The sequence below is a fragment of the Diuraphis noxia genome, unplaced genomic scaffold (genome assembly GCF_037042655.1).
Source record: "Diuraphis noxia isolate RWA-SAM2 unplaced genomic scaffold, SU_Dnox_SAM2 contig0005, whole genome shotgun sequence".
Lineage (NCBI taxonomy): Eukaryota > Metazoa > Arthropoda > Insecta > Hemiptera > Aphididae > Diuraphis > Diuraphis noxia.
Window position 1 is genome coordinate 43447219 of NW_028301715.1, and position 17457 is coordinate 43464675.

The window sequence follows — 17457 nt, forward strand, 5'->3', positions numbered from 1 at the left end:
TCAGTATTATAAGTCGAGGAAATTAATTTTAAAAAGTGTGTATGATGGCACTGTTTCGGCTGCTTGGTAAAAGACGCGCATGATACTCTGCAGCAGTAACCACAACCGCTGTTGTAGTTGTAGATGCAAACGAGTCAATCAAAAAAATTAATACAATAAACGTGGCTGACCCCCCACGATTTGTCTGGCCCACAGTTTACCGTGAACGATGACGATTATAGGTACTGTTGACGGGTTTTATGATATTTCCGACAACGAATAATAAAGTGACAACCTGTAATTTTTGTGTTTATTTTTTGTATATTTCATTTCTGGCTCTAACGATTGATCGTAATAAATAAATATTATATAATTGTCGAAACGTCAGGGCCTCAGAGGTAAAAAAAAACGTGCATAATTTTCAAGGTTGATCCGAATATTCAGCTTAAGTATATTATATACATTAAGGTACAATGATTATTACATAATTACATAAATAAATATAATAAACAGGTGATTCGTTTAAAGGGCAATAGGTGGTCGGAAACAATTAAAGGTTTTTAATAATTAATAAAGTATTATTTTTTTATATATAATTTAAATTTTAAAGCCATTACGAAACAAATTTATTGTTTTTGGGGATTTTCAATTCCTTCAGAACATGTATCTAAAACTGTCAGAACCTATACAAAAATCTAATAATTTCGAACGAGAAGTTAACAGTTACTAATTAATTATTTATACGAGCACGTACGTCACACCAGCCAACCCCATTTCAAAATTTTGTATTTTCTGGTATGTAACCTTTAGTACCTATATGACATTTATATGTCCATCCCCGTAAAATGTTGGTTCATTACTCCGTTTCACGTTTAAACTTTAAAATTGTAAATACTCATAATTACAATTAACTCGTTTGAAATTAAATTTTTATAAATCAGATAATTTATTATCATAAAAGTATTTTACTTTAAGATACAAAATAAGAAATATAATAATTCCCCATCATTCAAAAAAGTAAACATTTTAATAAATGAAAAGTACCTAATTTATAATTTTTCAAAAAAAAAACGATTATGTAAAAAAATAAAATAAATAAATATTTTAAAACGTTTATAATTTTTGTGAAAATGGGCTGTAGATGAACGACGAATTTTGTACACGTAAAGTTGTTCGATATAATATATTATTATTATTATTTTACTCGCGTACATTACACATTATATTATTATTAACAACGTGTATAAGCGCCATATTAAAACGGCCAAGTGACATTAATAGAAGTCGAATGTTGGCAAGACAGCTCGCGTGTACTTGGCATGGGCTTAGGTAGCAAATTTAGTTTATTAATGCAATTACGCATTTTATAACGGCCAAATATCGGGTACCTACGTAAGTAATATATTTCAATTACCACCGCTATACCTTATCGGCGGGCACACGAGGAAAAAAATGTATTCGTATACTTTTTTTTCATCCCGTTGTACTTTTGCGCTGTACCCACAACTCTCGGTTTTATTATTCATATAAATGTTCTAAAATAAATATTTTTTTTTTCTTCATTTTTCTCGTCGAGAATTTCGTCCGTTTATTTGTACTTCAATAAAGTGATTTTACACACAAAAACCCACGATGTAGGTAAACACTCAAACCTAATACGGATATAATTTCCGAGAAAATAAGTCGTTTTATAGGAATCTGAAATGCAGGCAAATGTTTTTTATTATTATTATTATTGTTCTTTCTTGTTTTGAGCAAAATGCAATCAAATGAGTAATTAGTGCACACAGATTATAACAATTAAATAACATTGAAAATAAAGGTATTATGTACAAAAAATATATTTATTATTTAAATATTACTATACAGGCTTGGAAATAAAATCTAAAAACACAGTGCGTAAAAGAAAAAGATTAATTAATCCTGAATAATATATAATAATATAAACTTTGATATTTAAATAAAGCTTTGCAGTTAAAAAAAATATATACATTTAAGTCTAATCCATTATATATATATATATAATTGGATATATATATATATTGGATTTATATATATATATAAATATTGTATTTATTTTTATATCTCATAGTAGGTATCATACTTAAATATTTTCATTTTTATCTTTTCGTTTTATTTCGTTTTTCATAATTACGTTTATTACCTACATTTTATCTTTTCGTTTTATAGTTGTACTCATCCTGCGGTAAACATAAATCACGAAATATCTGTGGCCTATTTAAGGGTATAGCGTTTTAAAAGTTAAATTTTCTATTTAAATTGACAAAATTGTATTAATATTCATTTTAAAGACGATTTAAAAATGTAATCTATATAATATTGCCCTTTACACTTTTTAACACAAGATCTAACCCTCAGGGGGGTACTAAGCAATTAGTACTACGGGTTTAGCGAACCTGGGGCTCCGAGTTACCCTCTCCATGGGTATAATGGGTATAATGGAGTTAATGAAAAAGATGATTTCTACTCGTTGTTAGACAATACACTGTGTGAGATACCAAGAGGCTGTGTACAAATCATATTAGGAGATTTTAACGCAAAAATCGGACGTGAAGAATGTTTTAAGCCGATAATAGGAGGGCATAGTCTACACCAGTTATCGAATGATAATGGGTGCAGGCTTATTGACTTGGCAACGGGAAGAAATCTAAGGGTTAAAAGTACCATGTTCCCTCATAAGAACATACACAAAGGTACATGGAGGTCACCAGATGGACGACATGTAAATCAAATAGACCATGTACTGGTGAATGAAAGATTTAATAACAGTATTATGGATGTAAAAACCGTACGTGGAGCCGACAGCGATTCGGATCACTTTCTTGTGGCAGGTAGACTACGAGTGAAGTTAAAAAGAAAACAAGAAATAAGGAGAGGAGGAGCTACGGGACGGTTTGACATCGCGAACCTTAATTATCCGCAGTGGTAGTTAAGAATTTTCAAAAAGGTATAGAGGAAAAGTTAAGAAGGATGATTGCAAGTGAGTCAGGCAGAGAAGTGGAACAAAGGTGGAAAACGGTAAAACAACTTATTCAAGAAGAAGCAGAAAAAACAATAGGGAAACAAAAAACTAAGAAAAAAACCTGGTTTAATGATATTTGCGAAGAAGCCATAGAAAGAAGAAGGAATGCTAGAAATATATGGCTGTCCGATACTGATAGTGTAGAGAAGTTAGAAAGATTCAAAATGAGACAACGGGAAGCGAGTAACATATTAAGATGTGAAAAAAAAGAAAATATTTACAAAACATACTTAAGGAGGCAGAACAGAATTTTACTAGTCACAATACAAGAGACCTATATAAAAAGGTTAACTTCTTAAGTAAGAAATATAAGCAGCCGGAGAAATTTCTCAAAAATGATGATGGAACGCTTATCACATCTAAAGAAGAGATAGCAAATAAATGGGCGAACTATTTCAAGCAGCTGTTGAACTGTAATACACCAGATAGTTTATTCCACTTTGAGAATATGGAAACTAATAATACAATCTGCCTAGCACCGAGTAAGGAGGAAATTTAAGAACAAATAAGAAACTTAAAGAACCATAAGGCACCCGGAGAAGATGGTATCCCCGGAGAGTTACTTAAAAGTATGGGAAATGGCTTGCTTGAATATGTGTCCGGGCTAATAAAAGAAGTTTGGGAAAAAGAAGTGATTCCGGAGGAATGGCAAACAGCGCTGATATATCCTATACACAAAAAGGGAGATAAGCAGTTGTGTGATAATTATAGAGGTATCGCTCTATTAAATGTTACCTATAAAGTGCTATCCAAATGTATATTAGACAGAATTAAGCCGTGGGCAGAAGATATTTTAGGAGATTATCAAGCAGGGTTTAGACAAAATAGATCTACCACAGATCAGATATTTATTTTGAAACAAATTTTCCAAAAAATGTGGGAGTTTGACAGGGAAGTACATGTACTGTTTATTGATTTCAAGAAGGCCTATGATTGCATACATAGAGAATCTCTGTTGAATGTACTAAGACAGTTCAAATTGCCCCAGAAATTAATTAATCTGATAAAAGCAAACATCCTACACACGGAAATCAAAATTAAAGTGGGCAATATTGTATCACAAGGGATACCAGTATCGACTGGTTTGAGACAAGGGGACGCTATGTCACCCATACTATTTAATATAGCGTTAGAAAAGGTCATCAGGGAGAGTCGAATTGAAGAAAACGGAGTACGATTGGGAGATTGCATAATAGGAGTATTGGCCTACGCGGACGACATAGTGTTACTTGCTGAAAATAAGGAATATCTCAGGGAGCAAGCGGGAAAACTATTAGACACGGCAAAAAGAATAGGTTTAGAAATAAATGCTGAAAAACCTGAATACATGATCGTGCAGAGAAGAGAGCTCGCGGATCATGATCACCCATTTTTAGAAGTCGGGCAGTACAAGTTTCAGAGAGTGCAGGAGTTCAAATATCTGGGATCGATAATGACACAAAAAAACGATGAACTTAATGAAATAAAAGCAAGACTCCAATCCGGTAATAAGTGTTACTACGGTCTAAGTAATTTGTTAAAGGCGAGGACGATATCGATGAACCTCAAGATACAACTGTATCGCACCCTCATCCGTCCAGTGGTAATGTATGGTTGTGAAGTATGGACTTTACGGAAATCAGATCAAAACAGACTACTGATATTCGAAAGAAAAATATTAAGACGAATCTTCGGACCGTGTATAGATGAGACCACAGGGGAATGGAGAATTCGAAAAAACGAGGAGCTCAAACAGTTGTACCAAATGTCTGATATAATTAGAGAAATAAAAAAAAAGAGACTCCAATGGGCAGGACATGCATGGAGAAAGGAAGGAACTCTAATTCGAATGGTTCAATGTGGGACTCCCCATGGAGAGAGACCCTTGGGACGACCTCGACTAAGATGGGAAGACCAAGTCAGGAAGGACGTACAAGTGACAGACCCAAGTGCCGATTGGAATGTCTTAGCGTTGGATAGAGAGAAATGGCAAGATATATGTTTGAATGTATGATCTTAATGGTCGATCACAGACAAGAAGAAGAAGAACACAAGATCAGCATCGACGGATAGCAGTCACGAAAAATTAACACGATATTAATATAATCATTATTATTTATTACCTGTGTGGATATAAAATTAAGTTGAAGATCGAAATTCTAAAGTTTTAACGAATTATTTATACATAATATGAATATTGATTTTATCAAGCATGCTCACTCCTTTTTTTCCTTTAAATATTAAACGAGATAAATTTAAACAAGTAGTCATTGAGTATCTTATTAATTATGTGTACTAAGAATAATAGATTTGGTAGATATACGGGGCCTTAGACTATTTGAAAAAAATTGTAAGTTGTAACTAATATAAATGGGGTGTTTTAAAATTTCACTACAAAAAATAGAATTTAAAAAATGCAGCCAACAAAAATAAGGGCGCTTATCCATAGTACAATATACATTTTAATAACTCAGAAACAACTTTTGAACTTTAATATACTATATAGATTATGAACATATCATAGTTTAAAAAAAACAACAACAATAAAGTTGATACCACCAAACGACACTATCCTTAAATGATAAAAGCTAAATACCTGTTTCAAAAATATATTGTTCTTACATTAAAAGATTCAAAAATCATTTTTTCAATAAACTCGGGAGAAATCTCGGCGAATCGCCCTGCAGTATAGGGTGTAATAACTAATAGGTATAGGGTATAATATACGAGTATATTATTATACACATAGCAGTTACAAACGAATGAATGTAATCGCTATACGTTTTTGAAACAAAAGATTCTATATTATTAGATCGAGCAACAACTCTGATATAATAACAAACAAAATAAAATATCTTGTGTGCGAATCGAAGTATAGTTCTACCATTGATTATGGAATAGACTATTATATAATCAATGGTTCTACCTATACAAACTGTTTTGATTTTAAATATCGCGTCGTATAAATATAGACCTGATCGATTTCAAACATTGTAGTGGCAGCGTGGCAGGTTAGTATCCGCGTATAGGTGAATTAAACATATTATTCGATGCTATTATTTTTACTGTTTGCGTCCTATATACCATTATTAAGCGGCTTAATAATTAAATTATTTAAGCCTCGTCCGGACCAAAGAAAAATTTGTCGAAAACAAGTGTTTCCGACATGTTGTCGACAATGTTTCTGATTTCCCGTCATAAGCGGTAACATAAATATTTGTCGACGACAGTGTTAGCAATATATGTTCCCGACAAATTTTTCTTGGTCTGGACCGAGCTTAACATACATTGTTGTTGCAAAACATCAAATAAATTATTGTAAATTCTGGTAATACGCTGTAATAATGATACATCCATAATTTTCGAAAAATAAAAATGACCATTTACCATTATATATGTTACATAATGTATAATACCGCTGTGACAATAAAATTTATAACCACGTGTCAGCATATCAACAGAGTCATATTATAACGAACTATATGAAGGTACATAGTAAAATGATTGCAATAATAGTATTATAGTCGTATAATATAATATTATAGTAGTGCGTACCAAGTTTGTTTTATCTGCTACACGGCCATCGCGGTTATCCAAAGTTATCGCGGTTGCGAAGTAATGTCATTTTGTTTCGTATATTATATAACCTACGCGTTTACATTACCTAGGTATAATATTCACCAACAGACGGTCGTTCGACCCTTGTCGAAATTCAAAACGCAACGCAGCTAATCAGGATTTACCTTCAACCCGGAGGTTATTATTTTTATTCAAAAGTTTAACACGACATTTTTAAATACAATAATAATAATATAAACATGAGTATCAAAACCATTTAAAAAAAAAAAAACCATAATAACTAAATTAACCGATTCATTGCAATACAGAATTTTTAGATCTTAATGAATATATACGCGTACAATATATTGGTTAATATTATTATTAATACCGATGTACAGTTTGATTTTCGTCACACTTGTGAGACGATTGTCGTAGGTTAAAAAAATCCCCGTATGAGCCACCCTTTAAAATAAAAATAGGAGTGTGAAAAATAGTTAACATCACTCTCTGAGACCTTAATATACACAACAAATTTCATGAAAATCGGTCCAGCCGTTTCGGAGGAGTTTGGTAACAAACATTGTGACACGAGATTTTTATATAATAGATTAATTTTTATTTTTTCTGGTATAATATTAAATTTAATGCTAATGGCCTCAGATGACAAAGCAGAAATTACTAATAATTTCAAGATCAATAAAAAAAATAAAAATAGTCTCCCGTTTTATCGGGGTTGAAACGTTCGAAACTGCGATCATTTCGTTACATAGTGTAATACGGAATATATAATATTATACCGAACATCGAATGCAGACGTCAACGTATTAGTATCGTCACGTCGAGAACTCTCGAGTTATGTGTGCGTGCACATTTTAATATACGTATTTTTATTCTATTTTGTTTGTCTATAAAAATTCAACCGGTTATTTGCGCTCAAACATTCATTTTTCTTTTTATCTGTGTGTATAAATTATGACACTTTTCAAGCACTAGGGCGTATAATATAATACTCAAATAATATATAATATTATTGCCTACCCTTCACGTAGTGAGTGTGCGCAGAAAATGCACGTACAATAATGATCTATATCGGTGTATGGATATAATTTTAATGCACAACAGCTAACGCTGATGTATAATTTTACGTAAATTCTGGTGAGTGACTGACAAAATTAATATCATCAACTTATTCATCGTCATTACCATCAAGGTTCACATCGCAATGGCATATAGTTATAACTTATAAGTTATAGACAATGCAAACAAGTATGTAATAATATATTAAACACATCACACATCGCATGCTTTCACCTTTTCGCCTTTAAAAGTAGTTAAAGACTAAAAATATTAATTTTTTTTTAGAACTCTTAAATTTGATTATTTTGATAATATTCTTATCAAATTGACTTAATTAGATAGTTAAAGCGAGTATTCATTGTAAAAACTTAGCTCATTTAAAACTATACGTTAATTTTTTAAAACTATAAAAATGTATGACGTAAAATGATTAATTATATTATTTTTATTACAAACTAGAAATTGTATAAATAATAATAAAAATAATAACTCTTTTTGACCATACTATGATTCTATGATTTTCACCGTATAAACTTTAACCATTTAGATATGAGTATTTACCTATAATTTGTTATTTGATAATAGCAATTAATAATACTGTTTACTTATAAGCTATAACTTAACGTTCATATCGTTGACTAAGCTGTCTAAGCTTAACTAAACCAAAATAATTTATTTCCATTAACTTTATAAACTTTTTCGAAAACTATGTGACTTTTGGATCGATTCCATACTCGTCGTGTCATCGACTGTGCTTATATTTGTGTACCTACATATAGTTTTAATTTTTCAAATGAATGAATGAAATAGTAAAACACGCGATCGATCAATGACCCTCTTACGCACCACGAATAGATTTCACTGATATTATATATTTTACCTATGCGAAATTGTTTGATGGCGAATGATTTTTTTGTAAATTGTGAACAGCTGTATATAATGAGAGATCGAATGCAGTGACTTCGTGATAACGTCATTGTATATTATATTAGGTATATGTATGTATATGTTGCAGCAAAACAAAATGGAAATAAACAAATCAATTTCAAATATCTTACTGAAAATCGCAATCTTCGCATAATCATAATAATATCCGGGATCTGCGGTAAAAAAAAAAATATCGAATAATAACAAAAAATATAACACGATAAATATGATAGTGTCGTATATTTATCATAAAAACGTACGGGGAAAATATTCATAAATCGTATCTTGACGAAAGTTTACTATCCAAACCGCATGTGATAATATATTTTATTTTAATTCGTCTCTATATTTCACATGATGGCTAGTAACCCGGTCAACAAAATATAAAAAAAAAAAAAAAAAAAAAAAAAAAAAAAAAAACGAAATACAACTTTTACGTTATACTTACTATAATATATTATATAATAATACAGCATTGGCTGCAGTATAATATTTTATCAGTATTGAATTCAAAGAGCAATAAACTACACCGGATGGTGGATATATTATATACATGCGAAGACACTGCAGCTGAAGTTGAATTAGATTTTGGAGACCGACACTTTTATTCTACTTTTGAAATGATTTTTTGATTTGTAATGTGTTTCGAATTCACCGACCGGAATCATAAAAGATATTGAAAGTACAGATACGTGTAAAAAATTAAACATAAAATGCACAACCTAGAAAACTTTTATTATAACCTCGTGTGTCGGTGATAAAATATGCAAAATTATGTAGTGTTTAATTAGGTACTCTGAGACCTTGTCTTCGATTTTGCACCACACATTATTACTATTTTGAACTTAATAAAAACATAATGATAATATATTGAGTTATATCGACATTAATATTTTATAGTTTTATGATTCAACTTTATACGAATAAGTTGAATAAGTTCTAGAAAAAAAAAGATTTAAAAACGTAAAAACTTTTGGTTATAAAAATATTATTTTTATTTTCGCATGGTTTTAATTTTTTCAAAAATTAATCATAATCCTGTATAATTTGACAATGCCACGATCACTAAATATACTAATATTATCCTTATCATCAGCATTTCCAGAGATCCGTAAACGACACGAGACTGTCAATGAATATATTATTGCGTAAAAAGATTAGACTTACGAGTAATTTAAGTGTACAAGCTACAATTCATTTACCACTGAAGCGGATTGGTTAAAGTTAAATTCAGGGAAACAATGCCGAACATCGTTTACAGCAAATGATTTGGAGCAGAATCGTTTCACATTATAACAACAAAACATAAATTATTCGCCATATTCAGTGTACCAAGCGGTATAGTAGTAAGTTCTATTTTATGCAGAAATAGTGTGATCTAACACTAATTACAAAAAAAAAAATGAACTAAATTAAAAATAAGTAGTTTTTGTACTTTACAATTTTAAAATGTTCTTATAAGTTAAAACAATGATTACCTATACTCATTAATGGATATTTAATCAAAAGAAATAATTACGCTTTAAACTATAGTTAAATATTCAAAAACTGATTACTTGAAAATTAATGAAAATCCTATAACTTATCCATACTAGTTCAAAGTAAAACATTAAAGGTAACTCTTACACACTTGTAACATATACCTACTTATAAATGACAGTCGATCGGTTCAATATATATTATACGAAAAATGTATACAACATTTAACGGCGCTCAAAAAGTCAAATGTAAATTTGTAAATGCACAACCCACAACAAAATAAAATTGCTATTAAATAAACTATTGTCAAAAAACATAGTATTGCTTTTCTTATTTTAGTGTAATCTTATTTTATGCTCAAGATTAAAAATTTATTGCGTTGTTTTCCATCACTCTGGTTTTACGAATAAAATTTACTGGGTATAGTCTGCATACTTATAAATATTATTGTTTTAAAAAAATAATAAATTTTTAAAAATTATAGGTAGGTACTTTGCAATATCTGAATAAAACTAAATAAATACTGCATCATAATAATATATACGCGAGTGTATAATAGAAATAAAACATAATCATGTATAAAAAGGGGTACTTATATATTATATACATTTGATTTACTTTTTTATTAAAATAAATCAATGATAACATTATTTTTTACTGGTCGTTTACGTGGAAAAAATCGACAACCGATGATATTATAACAAAAGTTGTTATAATCTGTACATGTAGCAGCATAATAATATAATGGTCCATGGGCATAATAATAATAATATAGGGTAATATATTACATTTTTTGTTTTTAAAAGCATAATCTATATTTTCAAGTACTTTTCAATCAAATATAATGACTTAACATGTTTATACATTACATTATTGAAGTATTGAATTTTTCTCATACGATTTTATCTCTATGTTTTTACGGAATTCCGTTTTATAATACGTTCTCGTGAAATAGGTCGGTTATAAGTCAGTGTTCCAGAAGTCAATTGACTGTATGTTTCAATGGATTTCGGATATATATCTCGAAAACCAACGTTAAGCTTTGAGAATATATTATTATTTCAATGTTTTTTAGAGTTTCAGACCATTATGACAATAATTTGAAAAAGTGATAAAAAATAAAACACCTCGTATACACAACAACAAACTCGAATGATAGAAATCAGGTCAAGAATATAATGTAATGTATAATATTACACAGTATAAATTTGTGATGTAAAATAATTGACGATCGTTTTTTCAATTTATACTTCGAAAACCAATTTGATTGATTATAGATACAGTTTATTATATAATATTAAATATTAAACGGTTATCGCGTTAAGTATTAGGTACTATGCCGTGCGATGGACGGGTTACTAATATTGTAATAAATGATAATATTTTCTTACTCATTCATTAATATACTGCCCATGATGTTATTATATAACCATTAACCACCTTTTTTATACCACTACAGCTGAAAGTAGAAACTTGTAATGAAAATATAATACTGTAGGTTCGTGTCATGGACGTCCGAATAAAAATGTCAACACAATAATAATAATAAATTTTAAATATATTTAACTTTTTCAGTTTAACCTTTCAAATCGAAAAAGCCATTCACTCAGGGACATCTAAAACAAAACTTTTTCATAACTCTTCGTGAAACACATTCGTTGACATTTTTACTAAATTAAATTGGCGGTTTTCACCTTCGATTTTTTTTTAGATTTCAAATCACTTGGCGTATTTTCCCTAACATCGTTATTATGTATACGTGCCGATAAATTTAGTTTAGAGTAGTAAATAAATTGTATAGGTACATGTGGATATTATTATAATTATTATAAGTAGTGTTTGTGTAGGCGTATTTCTAAGTACATTTATATCGCTGTTTTTATAAATCCACTTCGGTAATGGTCGTAACGAAAACAGACTTTATAACCCTTCGTCACAGCAATTAAAATAACACGAATTACAGTGTTTTACGACCAATAGTCGACGACGCTAAATCATATAGGTACGCACTTTACGACCACGGTAAACTATATAAGTTAATGTCGAACACGAAATTAAAAGGTTACTCGAATAGCGTTTACCGAACGTAAATATAATATTGCAAACGTCATTTTCAAAACATAATAACAATATTATAGTCGATAGGTAGGTAGTAAAATACATGAAATAAAAAAAGTCACCACGTGCGATAATAGGGCAGTTTAATATAGTTTTTATCTTCCAATGTTTGATCGAAAATTAGAACGATCCTCGAGGAAAAAAATGTCGTTGACTCAGGGAAATATTATACACGTAAGAAAAAAAAACAATAATAAATAAATGTATTTACAGCACTTTACAAAAAAAAATCTATATCATACGAGTACTCGTGTTTTATATTACACGTGTACCGTATGTTCGTATACCATGTATCTACGTGGACACGTGTTGGTGTTTCAAAAAGAAAAAAAAACGTTCGATTTATATAATAATTATACGTAATTAGTTATTAAATTAGAGAATACTTTGTAGTTGCGTTACTTATATATAGGATTTATACATATTATTTCACATTTTATATTTAGTATCAGCATTAACTTCGAAACAAAATATTACGAAAACGACAATATAGCCTCTGCCGTACGCGATTAGCTCAACATAATGGTAGGTACATGATAGGTATAACACACACTCGCGCCGTACAAAATATATTATTATATATTAAGGTGCGTTATCGTTGTGCGCAACAATTATTATTATTATTATTATTATTACAGGTAGGCATTATCACATAATATTAGCATCAGCTGCGACCGACACATATTATACAAGTAAATAACTGGTGTGTGTTTACGCGCGTATAATATATATTATTCAGATATCCGAGCATAGAGTTAGTAGTAGTGTATATATAAATACCTGCGTAAGTTCGTTCCGTATACGATAATGTAATATTATATTAGGTCGATTGGACGATGACGTTTCTCCGAGAGATCATTAGGTCACTGTGGCACCGGCGGTAATGACGAAGACGACGATCCGAAGAGCACTGCAATATCGAAAACCGCATCGCACACGCGGTCTTATAATATTATGATAATATATTAATGATATTTGTTTACGATCCGGTCGTTTGCACGTGAAAACCAAACTGAAAACAATAACTGAAACGTCGACGATTCGAAACAATTATCCTCCGTGCGCCGGGGAAGTTGGTCGCGGGCCCGCGTGGCTGAAAAACCGCGTCGTCGATGGAAAAATAACGTCACTCGTCGCAAATATACTATCGTTGCACGTAAGTCGTAGCAGTAGTGATAGTAATAATAATAATAATAATATCATATAGGTATGTCAGTATCTTGAACGGCCGGTCGACAGAGGACGAAGAGATATTTTAATAGAATTATATCATAAAATATGTCCAAACAAAGTCTAATAATAATAATTTATCTATGATATATTATTATCACGACTTATGCACAATATTTTGTTATGTATCGTATTCCGTGACGACGGTCGTCTCTAAATTACTATTATTATTATTATCATCATTATTTAATACGATTATAATCATCATACAATATGTCACGGCTGTATTTTAATGTTGCGGACGGGTAACGAAACGGTTTAATGAATTTAATGTGTTATAATTATTATTATGTGTTTGTAATAAAAATATTACTGTAATATTACGAAGACGATATTGTCGCGCACTCGTCGCGGGATTTCGCGAACGTGATTATTTCGGTGGGGGGACCATCAGGCGTTCGACGGGCACGTCCGGCGTGCGTTAGCGGCGACTGACCGCCGAGGAGCACACGCAGCCAAGGGTCGCGCGCTCGTCTGCCGCCGCCGCCGCCGACGCCGCCGCCGCATGCGCCGCGACGAGAGAAACGCGAGCTTGTGTGTGCGTGTGCAATTCGCCGGGCGACTCGGGAGTGCAGCGGCGATAGTCTCTCCCCTGAACCTCCCCGCCGCCGCCGCGCCGACGACGCGTAGGACCGGCACCTAGGTCGCATCTAGATTATTTACCACGGTTCTTATTTGCCCGTCGTCGTATTCCAATAACGTGGTATATACCGTGGTCATTGTCGTTTTTTTCTTCTTTTATTCCCCGCGGTATCTGTGACAATTATTATTAGGTATATCGTTGTTAATTTTATTTCCAATCGCCAAAAGCTGACGGTGCGCAAGTCTCTACAGTGACGTGCTCGGTTATTTTGAAAGCGGGTCTTGGACCAATTGAATATATTTAGATCATTACGTTATAACTAGGTAATAAAATTAAAAAATATATATTTTTACTTTTTTACCTGCAGTTGCCGATGCATATTTAGTCATTGGATTTGTTCGCGTTTTGGAGTCAAGCAGGCGGGTCTCGATTTACAGGATACATACCTACTACCATGGAGGAAAAACATTTTCTATTGAACTCGCCAAATCACCAAACTGGTAAATGGGGTATTTCTTAAAGGGCATATTATTCGCATATTTTAAATCTATTTTCCTAATCGTATTGCATATCGGTAGCTAGGTAGTATAATATATTTTGACGATTAATACTATTTTGTCAACTCACATCGAAAATCATTAAAGTTATTTTTTTTTACATAATTTAAAATTAAAACGAATCAACATTTTTGATAAAAAATATTTTCTATGTTAGTGTAACATAAAATAATAATAAGCATTAAGCAACCATTTATAAATAAACAAAAATTTCCATCGAGAATCTCAAAATGTCTATTTGAGTACCTCCCGAGGTTGGACCTATCACTTTTTAACTTAGCCTATATTTAGTCAATAGATCGAATATATCTCTATACCAAATTTCGTCGCAATCGATCCAGGCGTTTAGGAATGCATAACTGCATAAGACACAAACCAACAGACAGAAATCCATTTATATATATAATATATATATATTATTATACCAGTGCAGCCATAGGCGTAGTTAGGGAGGGCTTGCACTATGCAGCACAGAAAGTCTGAAACTCCAATACAAAGCAAGTAGCATTTTCTCCGAAGTCGCATCTGTATTACATAATCGGGAAGCAGTTAAGGTATGTTATACCTTATTAAATTATATACATTCATTACATTCTATGATAAATTATAACATCCTAATAAATTGATTCAAAACAATATTATTACGTTCTCCTAAATTTCCTGAATTTTGCAGTCGTTTCAACCTTTTGTAATGTACTATATCCATTTGCTGCAGGCATTCCCTAAATTCGCGCCACTCTACACGGTTTCACTGGTAATCAGTAAACGTATTTTATTATATTAATTTTATAGGACGACTGCGCTGCTCGACAAATACTAGGGTCCGTCCTTTTTGTATCGATTTAGTGTGTTATTATTAATTAAACATATGTAAACCGTGTAACGTTATGAATTTTATGATATATATCTATTATAATATTATAATATACGTCGTTGTGTATAATATTATATATTATTATACTGCAGTATATATAGTTGTTACAGGCGGTCCGTCTCCGGGCTTACCTCCGCGGGCTATCAGTCAAAATTATAATAAACAGATAGTACCTACTATATAATAAACGCTGTATCATTATTGTTATCACGACAATAACTCGAGTTTTGTTGTTCAAAAAAGTATAAAAAATGAAAATGTGTTGTATAATGTTTTTGTCGTTTTTTTTTCGTCGTTATTATTATTGAACAGCGGCGTGTACCGACCGAACGAGGTTTCTTTCTCCGATAAGACTTATTGCGACACGCGTAATCAGGTACCGTTCGCACCAGCCACATCGTTTTCGTGTTTGTACAAAAACAAACCGATACCGACATACCGTGGTTGTTATACTGATTTTCTCTATAAAGAGTAGTCGATTTCTTACCGACTTTTTATAATTATATTACAATATTACACGTTCATGTGTCCAATTATATGGTTGAGATTTTTCAAGTGAAACAATAGAAATGTGGAGTTACAAACACTTGTAAACAGTTTTTATGTTAGTTATTCGTTCTAAATAATAATAATATACAATTCTTTTATAAACCAACATGTCACGGGTTTTTTTCACTTAATGAACCCCGGTATTGTGTAGGTAGTAGGTACAGCACATTTTTTACCATTGTGCCGCTGCCGCCGCGGCAGTACAGACACACACGCGCTCAGTAATTAGAAAATTAAATTACACATAATATAGTGTTCAATATATTAGATGTGTAATAAAATATCAAAATATTACGTTTCATCACAGTTAAAACTCTCTGATCAAAGATTGTACGCACGTTTAAAATCTATTGTTTTATTGTGAAATTGATAACCACGCGCGACGCGCGTACCTATCTGATAACTGATAAGTGACTGTCCAATTCATTATTTATGCTTATAATCATAATATTAGATTATGATTTAACTTAACGCGGTTGAATTCGATCGAAAACCATAGGTGCACCTACTCACTTATGTCCATATTATAGGTACTGCTTAATACATTTTATATTTATTATAACACGATAATAAATAATAATAATTGCAAGTTACAATAATAATAATAATAATAATAATAATAATAATAACATCATGGGTTGTTTATAGTTTCGTTTAGTACAGCGCGTGTAAGTCATTGAATTTTCGAGTGGACATAAAAGTTTGGTGTATATAATATATATTATGTACATACTATAGACGTACATCGAAATCGATAGAAGTCTAAATTAGTGTAGTAACTACGCAACTTTTGTTTCAAAATGTAGCGTATAGGTACTAGCTATATAAAGAGGAAAAATCTAGTTTTTAAAATCTCAGAGAGATACTTGGAAATTACTTTGTTTCACAACAATTATTATTATTATTATTATCATCATCATCAAATAATGTATTGTGTTGTACTCATTGAACGTTGTATTCAACTTGTATGGCAATAATTGTGAAGAGAGTTAAAAGTATCGTAAGTGTTCAATGTTGGTCTATATTATTATTATTTTTTCATCAAACCGACAGAAAAAATGTCCATCGCTTTTTGAGATCATAATAAACAGACATTGACGTATGCTTTATGATTTTTTGGAAATAAAAAAAAAATGGACTACATTTTTTAGACGTTAATATTCCATTTAATTTATAATTATTAACTCCAAATGGTAGTTTAACATAATTTTGGTATGTAGTGTATATATATTGTACCAAATACAAGTATAAAATAAAGTATGGTGAATATGGATGAGTTGAAATAAATAGATACCTAGTTTAAGACTATTTAAAATTATTTAAATATTTACATGTGACCATAGAAGTTAGATTATTTTTTCGCAGCTCTATTAGCATGTGGCTTAATAATACGTTATCATGTCCATATTATGATGTTTTGCGTACCAATACTTATAATTTAGATTGGTTTTTGAGAGTAGTGGGAAGGTATTTTGAATGGCATGATATTTTAATTATAAAA

At 31.2% G+C, this 17457-nt stretch overlaps 1 long non-coding RNA gene across 1 annotated transcript in view; it reads right to left on the minus strand.

The window, feature by feature from the left end:
* The window catches only part of LOC149055386 (uncharacterized), a 92834-nt gene extending 78990 nt beyond the window's left edge, over positions 1–13844 (minus strand). Inside the window, exon 1 of the long non-coding RNA XR_016191985.1 lies at positions 12944–13844. This is a non-coding gene — a long non-coding RNA (uncharacterized LOC149055386). The remainder of the gene's footprint in view (positions 1–12943) is intronic.
* Between the last annotated feature and the right edge of the window lie 3613 nt (positions 13845–17457).